Below are 11,599 nucleotides of genomic sequence, written 5' to 3' on the forward strand. Positions count from 1 at the left end.
TATCTCTATTTTTTTCATGTTTTCAATTTTTTTTTAGTTTTTTCTTTTACAACCCAGTCTAACGGTAAAGGAGAAACCTATTTTCTTTTGTGATTTTCTTCGCACCCATGGACGAGATAAGCTGACGTCTTCCAAGTGGCGACAGTAAATCCATATAAAGATGGCCACCATCCTGTAAGCAGAAAGTTTATGGGTGGATTCCTGATTAAAAAGGTAAAACTGTACAGATGGATTGCAATGTATTTCTTAATTTGCGAATTTGGAATCTCCAAAAAAAAAATTACTTACAAACATCAAAATTACATTGGGGAGTTGCTTAGAAAAATTATCAGTATTAATTTGGTAAAATTCGGAATGAGAAGAGTAATTAGTTAAGTGGCGTCCCACCAGATGCCAATATAAAGAAGTGGACACGTGTATACAAATGGGAGATACAAGGCATGACCGAAGGAAGAGATTCATTACCTGCTTGGTTAATTGCAACTGGCTTCAGCATCGTCTGCCTGGAGATTAATTACACATAAACCAGCTGGCCAGCCATCAGTTAACACGATATGAGGTTTTCGGTATAGCGTGTGAATCAATATGATGGAGTAGTTTCTACGCACGTACCTCTGCTTGGTCGTCCTTGTGAAAACAATAATAATGGTCCTCGTCCTCACTAACCGTGGCATCACTTTTGCCCGCCTGGAGAATTATTAGCCAAAAACCGGACATCAGCGACATGATATATACACATGTATACAAATACAAAGATTGATCGATAGATATGGTGGACAGTGGTATGTACGTACCTCATCCTGGTCGGTGCCTGCATGATCATGTAGCCAACTCTTGAATTTGCTAACAAGGCCACGTATCTCTTGTTCGCTGTACCTCCCGACCCACGGCTCCGCGGCGTCACGTAATCTTCTCTCCAGTGATCTAATCATGCGATGTATCCTTTCTTCCTGGTAATGGTATGCAGGACAGCCCACATCCTTGGGTGTGTCCAAATCATGTAGGATCCACTGGAGATTATCGATGAATTTGGCTGCCTCCATATCGTAGTTTTCTATTTCTATGTTGAGACTGAGATACTCAGCATTGGGATGGGTTGCGGCAGCCTCCCTCAGCGCTTCGTCCGCTTCGCATACTTCCCTGTAGCCGCTGTTAGCATAATCAATCCAACAGGTGACGTCCTTCAGAAAAGGGGAGTTATTTGTCCTCCACGGCACCAAGCTGACCCCGTCCTTTCTTCCAGCACTGGCACCATAGATCAGCTCTTCAAGCATTGGCAGTGCTCCTTCTCCAATAGAGATCTCTATCTTCTTCGTGAACAACCATCTCAGCCTGTGAAACTCATTGCTTCCAAAAGTATATGATATCTTCTTTTCATTCTTACTCCACAGAGCAAGGGCGAGGAGCGACGGCAACCTGCCGATGGTTTGAACATCCCGAACTTCTACCGCATCCACATGCAGCCCTAGACGAGAAAGGAGTGGAACACTTAAATGATTGATCCATGATGGCACCCTCGCTATAACTATGATAGGCAGAACTAGCTCGTACAGCTTTGTACAGGATGCCAAACCTTCCAAGCTATGATTGGGGGCAACCGAATACCGAGCCTTACCACCATCATCCAAGAACGTCAGACTATGGATCTTCTGTAGGTTGGGCAGAGATTTCATCAAAGCCTTGCCCGCAGACTCCTCTATTTCACTGGAAAAGATCTTGAGCACCCTTAACTTTGTCAGCTTCCCCACCTCTGTGAAGAAGTTTGGGCACTTCTCCACCGAATATAGCTCCAGCTCTTCAAGGCATGTCAGTTTCCCTATCTCCCCCTTCATCACTGTATGCCTACTGGCCCACAAGCACCTCAAATTCATAAGCTCACCAACAGATGGTGGAAGCTCACTTATCAAACCACCCCTTACATCCAAAATCTCAAGAAACTTCAGATCATGTCCTATTCCTTCTGGGATCTTGACCGCTGTATTCACTAGTCCCAGGTACCTCAACTGCACCAGCTTACCGAGATGCTGAAGGCTGCTACCTTCTGAAAAAACACAGTCCTCAATAACTAGCATATGCAGTACTTTAAATCTCAATAGTAGGGGCATATTGTTGGCACGCCAGTCGACAACATTAAATGACCTTACATGCTCCAGTGCAAGGCTAGAGTTGTGTTCCCCACTTCCATGAAGTGCTAATCTGCGAACCCAGTTGGTTCGTTTTCCTCGTGAACATGTGCCATGCTGCTCCATATCATGTATTGTAACCAAATTTACATCATTTGATATGGTGAGGATGAGATCGAGCACCATGTCATGGACACGACATCCACCTCGGCCATCATTATCATCAGGATCTATCCACCGTATCATGCTCTTGTTTACAAGCTTGTTGAAATAGATCTCTCCAAGTTCAAATGACTCCATCCCTTCTCGATATGGTATAAATCCTTCGGAAACCCACCTCCATATCAGTGATATTTTATCAATTAAAGAATCTTCAGGAAACAGACTAAGATACAACAAACAGGTCTTTAGATTGGAAGATAGATCATAATAACTAAAAGATAATATCTTTCTTGTGTTACGAACATCGTCACTCTCTTCATGGCCAAAACCAATGGCATCATATACCTTAGACCAGTCCTTACTGTGTTTAGCAACAAGCAAGCTAGCTATTATAATGATAGCTAATGGCACGCCACAGCATTTCTTTAAAAAATTTGTAGTCACTTCAGGAGGTCCTTCACTACCAGATGTTCTTGTATAAAATAACATTTTGGAGTAATCTTCAGAAAGTGGTTGCATGTGGTAGATACCACCAGCTTTCATGGCAACATCAACAATACGGGTAGTTATGATTAATCTACTTTTCGGATGACTGTCCTCGAAAGCACACTTAATCGTCTCCCATGTTTGTGTATCCCAGATGTCATCAATAACAATAAAGTACCTATTCACACGAGAAGGAAAATATTTAATTAGCAAACTATCTAATATAATACCCACCAGAACAAGAAGCACAACAATGTACCCAACCAAAGAAAGGCGCTAACAATAAATAAAAAACATAAGATAAAATGCATCTCTACTTTAGAAGTGTTCATGTGATGTACCTAGTCTTGATGAGTACATAGCATAAAACTACCACAACTCAGGGTGGGGTTCCAAAAAACTACCACTTTTTTAATCATTTGAAAAAGCTACCACAAAGATGGTTGGTTGTCTCAAAAAACACTTGTTGTTTATACTTGGTTAAATTTAAGCATGATTATGACATGTTTTGGACCCAGTCATCAAGGCCATGTGGCAACTAAATTGAACATGTTAAGTTGGACTAGGGCACCGTCCCATCTCCTCTCCCCCATATCTGCCCACCACCATCCCTTGCCGAAGACGAGCAACGAAGCTATCAAGCCCAAGAGCCACCACCTCGGGCAAATCCCGAGTGGTGCTCCGATGAGCTAGTGCTCCAACGCGAGCGAGCTCCTTGCTATTGTTGGTGCTCCGATGCGGACGGTCTAGTGCTCCGACATGGATTTTATCCTTGCTAGTGCCCTCCATCCTCTCTTCTCCGACGCGGCCACCAGATCCTCACCATGGAGGCATGGACCATGCTACGGTGGTGGGACCTTGATGGTGAAGTCATTTGAGTGGGAGGAATCACGTTGAGCTATGTTGTGTTCCTACCAAGCGCGCCTCTCCTGCCACCATCTCGGGCAGCTGCTGGAGCCAAGGGCGTAGCCAGGCCGTGGCGTGGGGCGTGGAGGGAAAAACCTTGGTTGACTCGCACATTGTAGCTACAGTGCACACTGTAGCAGCAAGGATGGCCCGGAGCGTACAAATATTCTGGCTACGGCACTGGCTGGAGCCAACCAATAAGGCATGGCAGGTCTGCAGCCAATAGGGAGCTAGTGCTCCAGTGCTATTTTTTGGACGACGAGCTGCTCGCTAGTGCCCTCCAAGTGATGCAGATCCAACTCCCCATGGACCCAAACCGCCCGTGCTCCATTCCAGTTCGAGCTCGTGGTCAACCGTGGAAGGGATGAGCTTTCCACCAAGGGCTGAACATGACTGATGTCGTGGGGGCGGGACGACACCCACAAGTGCCCTCGGTCGGCTCTGATGACAAGCTCACTAGCGGTGGGCTATGCGTGACCGTACTCCACGATCGTAGGATTTTCATGACCTGATTGCTTTAAAAAAAATATTTGGGCCCTATCTGTCATAAGTCAACATAATGCTCAAAGCTAAGGGTGTTGACTTTTATGCTACGTCAGACCCGAGCTGTCATAATAAGGCTGAAAGGTAACCAATATAGTCATCAGTGTAACATGGTAGTTTTTTGAAACAACCAATCAACTTTGTGAGTGGTTTTCGGAAAATTTTAAATATTGTGGATTTTTTGAAACATTAGCTCGAATTGTGCTAGTTTTATGCTATTTACTCGAGTCTTCCTCTATCATTTTTCACATGGTTATATTCTGGATAATTGAATGGGTATTCATTTGTAGCTAAACTAGAGATAGTTGACGGTCTAACTAATCACTTAATGCGACTGTTGGTATTAACCTGGAACTTAGCCAAATAAAAGAGGTGCCACGTATGTTCTAATGGCTACATTAATTTGATTTTCTAGAGGTTTGTATTGATAGCTTGGCATACGAGGTATACAAGGATTATGCAGCCAATACCTGAAGAAATGTTTTCAGGATCAATCCAAACACACGACTAGAATCACCAATTTTGCCGAGTTTCCAAGAAACGGCAGAGCACATATTAAACTCGGCGATCGTCGCCGACTGCCACACTCGCCGCAACGCACTCAAGTGGACGGGGCCGGAAAATCATTAATACTGCCGAGTTCATTCTATCGCGAACTAAATGAATATTAAAACAATGTTTGTTGAGTTCCTCCTAGAAAAAAGCCGGCAAACCACACCGTCAGACGGGACGGGCCGTCAATGGCAGTGCCACATGGCCCAATTCTTTGCCGAGTTTTGTGCAGGTATACTCGGCAAAGCAGCACCAATCAAGATTCTCAAAAAAAAAAAAGCAAGACCTACCAAAATAATCCACGTGGCAGCACACATTGCCCCGTACAAAATATCTGCCATGTTGTTTATTGAATTGAACTAGGCAATTTGTTTGCCAAGTTCCGTACAAACTCGGCTGTCTTATACACCCAATAAGGGCCTGCTGCTTGGCACATCGATATTACCCAGTGTCAACTAAGGGACCCCTAGAGTTTCTGTTTAAAAAAACTGAAAAAGAGAAAATGTTTACGGAGTATCTGTTGGAAGAAACTCGGCAAACAAAGGCTGCTGTCACAGCTCTGCTGCCTGCTGCATAGCATGACCTACCTGTCAGACTTTGCCGAGTTCTTTTCGTCAGGAACTCGGCCAGCTTGCTATTCTGCCGAGTTTTTTTGTTCGCCCGGTCATTTTCATTGGAACCAGGCAAAACCAGAGCTCTGCCGATTAGCATATCATTGTCGAGTCCAACATTGAATCAAACTCGGCAGACCGAATTTTGCCGAGTTCCCGATAGAATGAACTCGGGTCAAAACTAGATTCTAGTAGTGACATGGCTTCCCAATACACATGATTAACTGAGAGGCGACATGTGCACAAGGTGGGGACCAAGGATAAAACGTGTGTGTGCTCTAAGTGTATTCATTTTGTTTTGGCCCTGTGTTTTATTCAGTGTGCTTGCAAAATGTAAATTATAGATTGTTGTGTCAAAACGAAAAGAGAACTAACGGTAAGTTGTTTATAGATTTGGACTAGATGAATCAAAAGCAAAGATAGAACATATATAGTCTTCCTTAGTGTAGCTGGGAATAGGTGACAGGAGGAGTTAATGACTAGCATACAGGGAGGTTAATGCATACCTCTTGCCTGCAAGGACTTTTTGCAGCTGGTTGATCAACTGCCTATCATCCATTGTTGCTGCGGCTGTGTATAGCTGAGTGTCAAGTTCAAGCAGGATGTCCCTGAGAACTTTCTTTGTGTTTGGATTCTGGCCCACTGGAATAAAACCTTGGCATTGATATGTTTTGCTAAGCTTGTCATACAATGCTTTTACAAGGGTTGTCTTTCCCAATCCTCCAAAACCAACAATGGAGACTATCTTGAGATTATTTTCAAACACCTAAACCCCATCGGACAAGACCTTGACTAGCTCATCAATCACCTTATCAATACCAACAAGGTCAGATACCTTGTTGTATAGAGATTTGAGACGAGGGTCAACTGTAGTTGTTGCAAAATTAGCAACAACATCATCGAACTTGTACCTGTCATATCGTTCCTTGATCTTCCTAACTTGGCTCTCAATGTCTTTGATGTCACTGGCTATTTCATGGCGTGCCTTGAACTTGGTGAACTCGTTGCGGGCCGTCCTCAATAAGTGCTTGATTTTGGGCTTGGTTGGCTCAACACCCTCGACACGTGTCATGAAGGAGTCGAGGCTGTCCTCGATGGCGTAGGACAACTCCCTGACTTCATTTGCCCAAATCTTGACCTGCGGATCAAGTTGATCCAAAGGCACCCTGGACACCTTGACAAGGGCAGCTTGCATGCTCTCGAGCTCGGCCTTGAGTTCTTCAATCCCCTTCTTCACACTCTCTTTCAGCTCATACTGCTCCATGAGCAGCTCCCCCAGCTTGGGGAGGAGAGAGTTCATCGCCCCCGTGGCGAACTCCATGCTCGACCCTCACCCTTTCCCCCTCTCACTTTTGCTAGCCTGCTGGCTCCTCTCCTCTCTTTTTTCTCTCCCTCAGTTTCTATCTCCTTTCAGAAGTTCTTTGGTGCGGCTGTGCTTAGGTTGCTGCCGCTTGTATGAATATATGGAGTACTACCAGCTAGTTTGATTGGCTTTGAAGATTCTTTCCACGATGGGGGTTCAAAGTTCCTCTAGATCTACGCGAAGCTTCTTGTTATATGCAGTTTCTCACCCGGCTGGCCCTTTGTTTATAAATACCAACGGCGCCTGAGTCAGTCTGCAGCCGGCTTGGCCTCAAAGGTATGCCTTGGTTAATACCAACGGGTTTCAATTTCCAATGGCGCCTCAAATCTTACTTAGTTATCGGCTGCTTCCAATGGTGGATGGTTCTTACAAGCGAGATATGAGTATAATTACTTATTAGTTATCACTTAACAGTTTGTAATTATGTGCAGTTTCACTTCCCCAAAAGAGTCTAGCAGTTACAATCTATAGATTTAATAGAATCAACATCAACATTGTCATGTACAGCAAGGGTGGACGGAGACATTATTGGATTTGTTTTCTCAGGTCTTAGTGGCGTACAAGCATTAGCTTTAAGGAAGTCTTCAAGTCAATTTAATTAGCGTGGCTTGGCAGCGGTACAGCACATGGCATGTGAGGAGCTGTTTTGTGGAATCGTGCCAACTTGTGTGAACCTAGTCCAAGTACTAGTACTCTAGTCAGAACATTAGTTGTAACTTGGAGATCGGTTCAGGAAATTAAACCAGCTGCAGCTTGTTTTATCGCCGTAAGAGTTGGTAACCTACAAAGGCGAACAAACTAAAACTTTTTTTAGACAGTCTAACAAACTTAAACTTGATGAGCAGCTAAATTGGCAGAGGGCAGAAGATTAATTAGCTAACATGCCAGAAGACAGTCTAACAAACTTAAAGTTGATGGCCGCGTCTTTCGTGTCAACCGAGCTAATTGGCTTGAGACACTGTGAGACCGATTGTAAGTTTAAACATGTAGAAATCTGTAGCGAACACTTTGCAATCAAAATGAAAAATTAGTTACTTACTTCCTCCGTCCGGAAATACTTGTCCTCGAAATAGATAAAATGAATGTATCTATAACTAAAATAAGTCTAGATACAATCATCTCGAGGATAAGTATTTCCGGACGGAGGGAGTACTTGCGTTCAATAACGCAGCACCTATGGCGTGCACAGAATTACTTGATACAATCAATTGCCCTGCTTCTAATTAGAAATCGGGTGCATACCTGTCGCTTCTCCAACTATGATGTAACGTAAACTTGAACTAATATTGCAGACAGTAGATAGATGAAGTGATAACCTTTCGATCAGGGCAATTTAATTGTGATTGGTTGGAAACACTCATTATTCCTTCGGATCTATACAACCTCCTCTCATCTGGTTGGTCTCGTGCATTGGTTGGTGTCGTTCAATGTCTTGGATGCTTCGTCAATATGTTTAGTCCCGCTTATCTGGTTGGTGTCGTGCATTGTGTGCATGCATATCTAAACAAACTCCTCATGACATTTTAAATGATGCTACATATTAATAATACCAACTTGGTTTAGACAGCGTCGCCCTGCTGGAGCATCCAATCCTTCATGCTACTGGCAAAGTTAACAAGCAAATGCTGTTTCGGGTGTGAGAAAATTTCTAGTGTATCTCCTTTTTTTGTGGAGCATCCAATCCCTTCATGCCACATGTTATTTTGTGTGTGAGTAAAATTTCTATTGTATCTCCTACTTCCTCCGTCCCTTAATAAGAACATTTTTGACACTACACTAGTGTCAACAACGCTCTTATATTGCGGGACGGAGGGAGTATATTTTCCTCATGAAAATTTTAGTATATCATAGGTAAAGCACATATTAACAATTCGACTGTTGGTCAAATAATTGTCCGACAAATAAAAATACATCTTATATTTGTGCAGGTGGTGCATACTACGTTTTTTATGCACGATGCCCACAGGAACTAAAATGCAAAACTACTATCACAGAGAATTGTGCTTACTATGAAATAGTGTTGCATTCACTAGTGGAAAAAGGGTCAAATGAGAAGCACATTAGTGCCGGTTCCAACGGCTAGCAGGCCGCTCTCATCAGTACCGGTTCGTGGCGAACCTTTAGCACCGGTTCGTGCCACGAACCGGTACTAAAGTGAGTAGTGGCAGGATGTTGTCAGTCTGGGGCCCCTTCAGTACCTTTAGTACCGGTTTGTGTTACGAACCGGTACTAAAGATCCTCCTACATAAACCCTTCGCCCACCCGAGCTCGCTCTGTTCTTCCTCTTTCCCCTCTCCTCCTCTGTTCTTCCCCTCTTCCTCGAGCTCATCACACATTTTGCCCAAAATTTGTCAAGATTTGAAGGCCCCCATCCATTCAAATGATCACAAAGGTTAGCAACTTTGTCCTTTCATCTCTCATTGCTAGATTAGCTCTTGCAATGCTTTGTATAGTTATTAATTTGTGAGTTTAGTAATTTGGAAGGAATTATATGTGCTATTATTTGATTTATATGCAATTTGAGGTCAAAAATAACACTTAGTTTCCATATGTAGGTGTGGTTTACTTAGTACCTTCTAAATCTCCGTCGTAACCATCGTCGATCGCCAGCACCGTCCCGTCGCCGGCACCACCTTGTGGTGAGGCTCTTGTTCATGAATGTTTTACATTACCAAATTGATGTTGGCGTGATTTGGATATATAGTTACTCGTATAATTATCTTACCTGTACGTTGTTTGTTATACATAGTGCCATGGTTTTGATATCCGTCCCCGTCGGCCCTCGTCTTTGTTATGTTTCAGATGTGGTATATTCTCTTTTAAAACTAGTTGTTGCATTTCGTGTTTATGACAAATTATGCCCATCAAGTTGACATGGATATTTTTATCTAGGAGATATGTGAACCGGAAATTCCAACCGATCCTATTGTCGAGAGGTTAAATTTAGTTGAAAGAGAAAACGAGTATTTGAAAGAAAAATTGAAAAGAATTGAGGGGGAGAAGATGGAATTGGAGTTGCATGTTGCCAATGTCGTCGATGATCACATGATCAAGATGGAGAAAATGCGCTTAAAGATTAGAAAGATTAGAAAATATGCCGTTGATAGTGAGGCTTGGTATCATTATGCTGTTGGATCAATTGTTACCTTAGTTGCAATCTTGATCGCATTTGTTGTTGCATTTAAATGGTTTAGCTAGAGAGTTATTTGTTTGTTGCATTTAAGTGTTGTATGAACTATATATATATGTATGAACTTTATGTATGAACTTGTATTAATTTGGTCTTTTCGGTGTTGTGTAATGAAGATGAGCCGACAATGGATATATGATGACCGATACTCTCCCGAGTTCAGTAATGGCGTGCATACTTTTCTGCTTGCCGCTGAGGCAAACAAGCGGGCGGATGGTTTTATGCCTTGTTCATGTGTTGGTTGTAAGAATTGTCACAATTACTCAACGTCAAGAACCATTCACGTCCACCTATTTAAGTCTGGTTTCATGCCCCACTATAATGTTTGGACCAAGCACGGAGAAAGAGGGGTTATGATGGAAGACAATGAAGAAGAAGAGGACGACGATAGCTATCCTAGCCATGGGTTCCCTGAATACGATGATACAACAATGGGGGAAGAAGCTAAGATGGCAATGCGGGAAGAAGCTGAAAAATAGGCATCAGATGAGCCCGCTGATGATCTAGGTCGGGCCATTGCCGATGCAAAGAGAAACTGCGCAAGTGACTTGGAGAAGAAGAAGTTGCAACGCATGTTAGAGGATCACAAGAAATTCTTGTACCCGAATTGCGAAGCTGACAAAAAAAGTTGGCCACCACACTGGAATTGCTGCAATGGAAGGCAGAGAATGGTGTATCTGACAAGGGATTTGGAAAGTTGCTGGTAATGATAAAGAATATGCTTCCAAAGGACAACGAATTGCCCGAGAGTACGTATGAAGCAAAGACGGATGTCTGCCCTCTAGGGTTAGAGGTGCAGAACATACATGCATGCCCTAATGACTGCATCCTCTACCGCGGTGAGTACGAGGATTTGAGCACTTGCCCGGTATGCGGTTAATTGCATTGTAAGATCAGTCGCGATGACCCTGGTGATGTCGAGGGCGAGCGCCCCAGGCACTACGAGAATCAGCTAATTTGCCGTCAGGGGAGCTCTTTGCCGTCAGCTTTTCGTCAGGACAGACGGCAAAGACCACTTTTGCCATCAGTTACTGACGACAAAGAATGGCTAACAGCAAAGACATACTTTGTCGTCTGTAAAAAAAAGACAGACGGCAAAGACTCTTTGCCGTCTACTTTTTTTATTTAGAGACGGCAAAGTTCTCACTTTGCCGTCTGTAAAAGAAAATCAAAGACGGCAAAAATCTTTACCATCTGTGTTTTTCTTACAGACGGCAAAGTGCTACATTGCCATCTGTAAAAAGCCCGCAGACGGCAAAGAAGAAACACAGCCCACGGATCGATCACGCAGATCAGTGACATGGCAAAATCTGGTCCACACATCCCTACAACGCAAAAAAAACCAACTCGCCCCACGCCCCGATGCCCACGCCCCTACCACTCTCTCTCTCTCTCTCCACCCCCATCACGATCCTTATCCTCCTGACAGCCCACCCACCCCCATCACGACCTCTCTTTGCCTCGTTCCTCTCTGCTCTTGATCCAGAGAACACAGCCACCACCTCGCCTGCCGGCCATGCCCTCGCCGACCACCACCTCTCCTACCGGCTCCGGCCTCGCCGGTCAGCACATCGACCGCCCGCCGTCCTCGGGCCTTCCCTCTTAGCCTCCAGATCCACCAGCCCCATTCCCCTTGGCCCTCGCCGAACGCCGGCCTGGCGCC

The 11,599-nt window shown here is 44.0% G+C and overlaps 1 pseudogene; it reads right to left on the reverse strand.

Annotated features, from left to right (window-relative positions):
* Nucleotides 1–612: 612 nt before the first annotated feature.
* Nucleotides 613–6,886, reverse strand: LOC123161561 (disease resistance protein RGA5-like; annotated as a pseudogene).
* Between the last annotated feature and the right edge of the window lie 4,713 nt (nucleotides 6,887–11,599).

This window comes from Triticum aestivum, chromosome 7B (genome assembly GCF_018294505.1).
Source record: "Triticum aestivum cultivar Chinese Spring chromosome 7B, IWGSC CS RefSeq v2.1, whole genome shotgun sequence".
NCBI lineage: Eukaryota > Viridiplantae > Streptophyta > Magnoliopsida > Poales > Poaceae > Triticum > Triticum aestivum.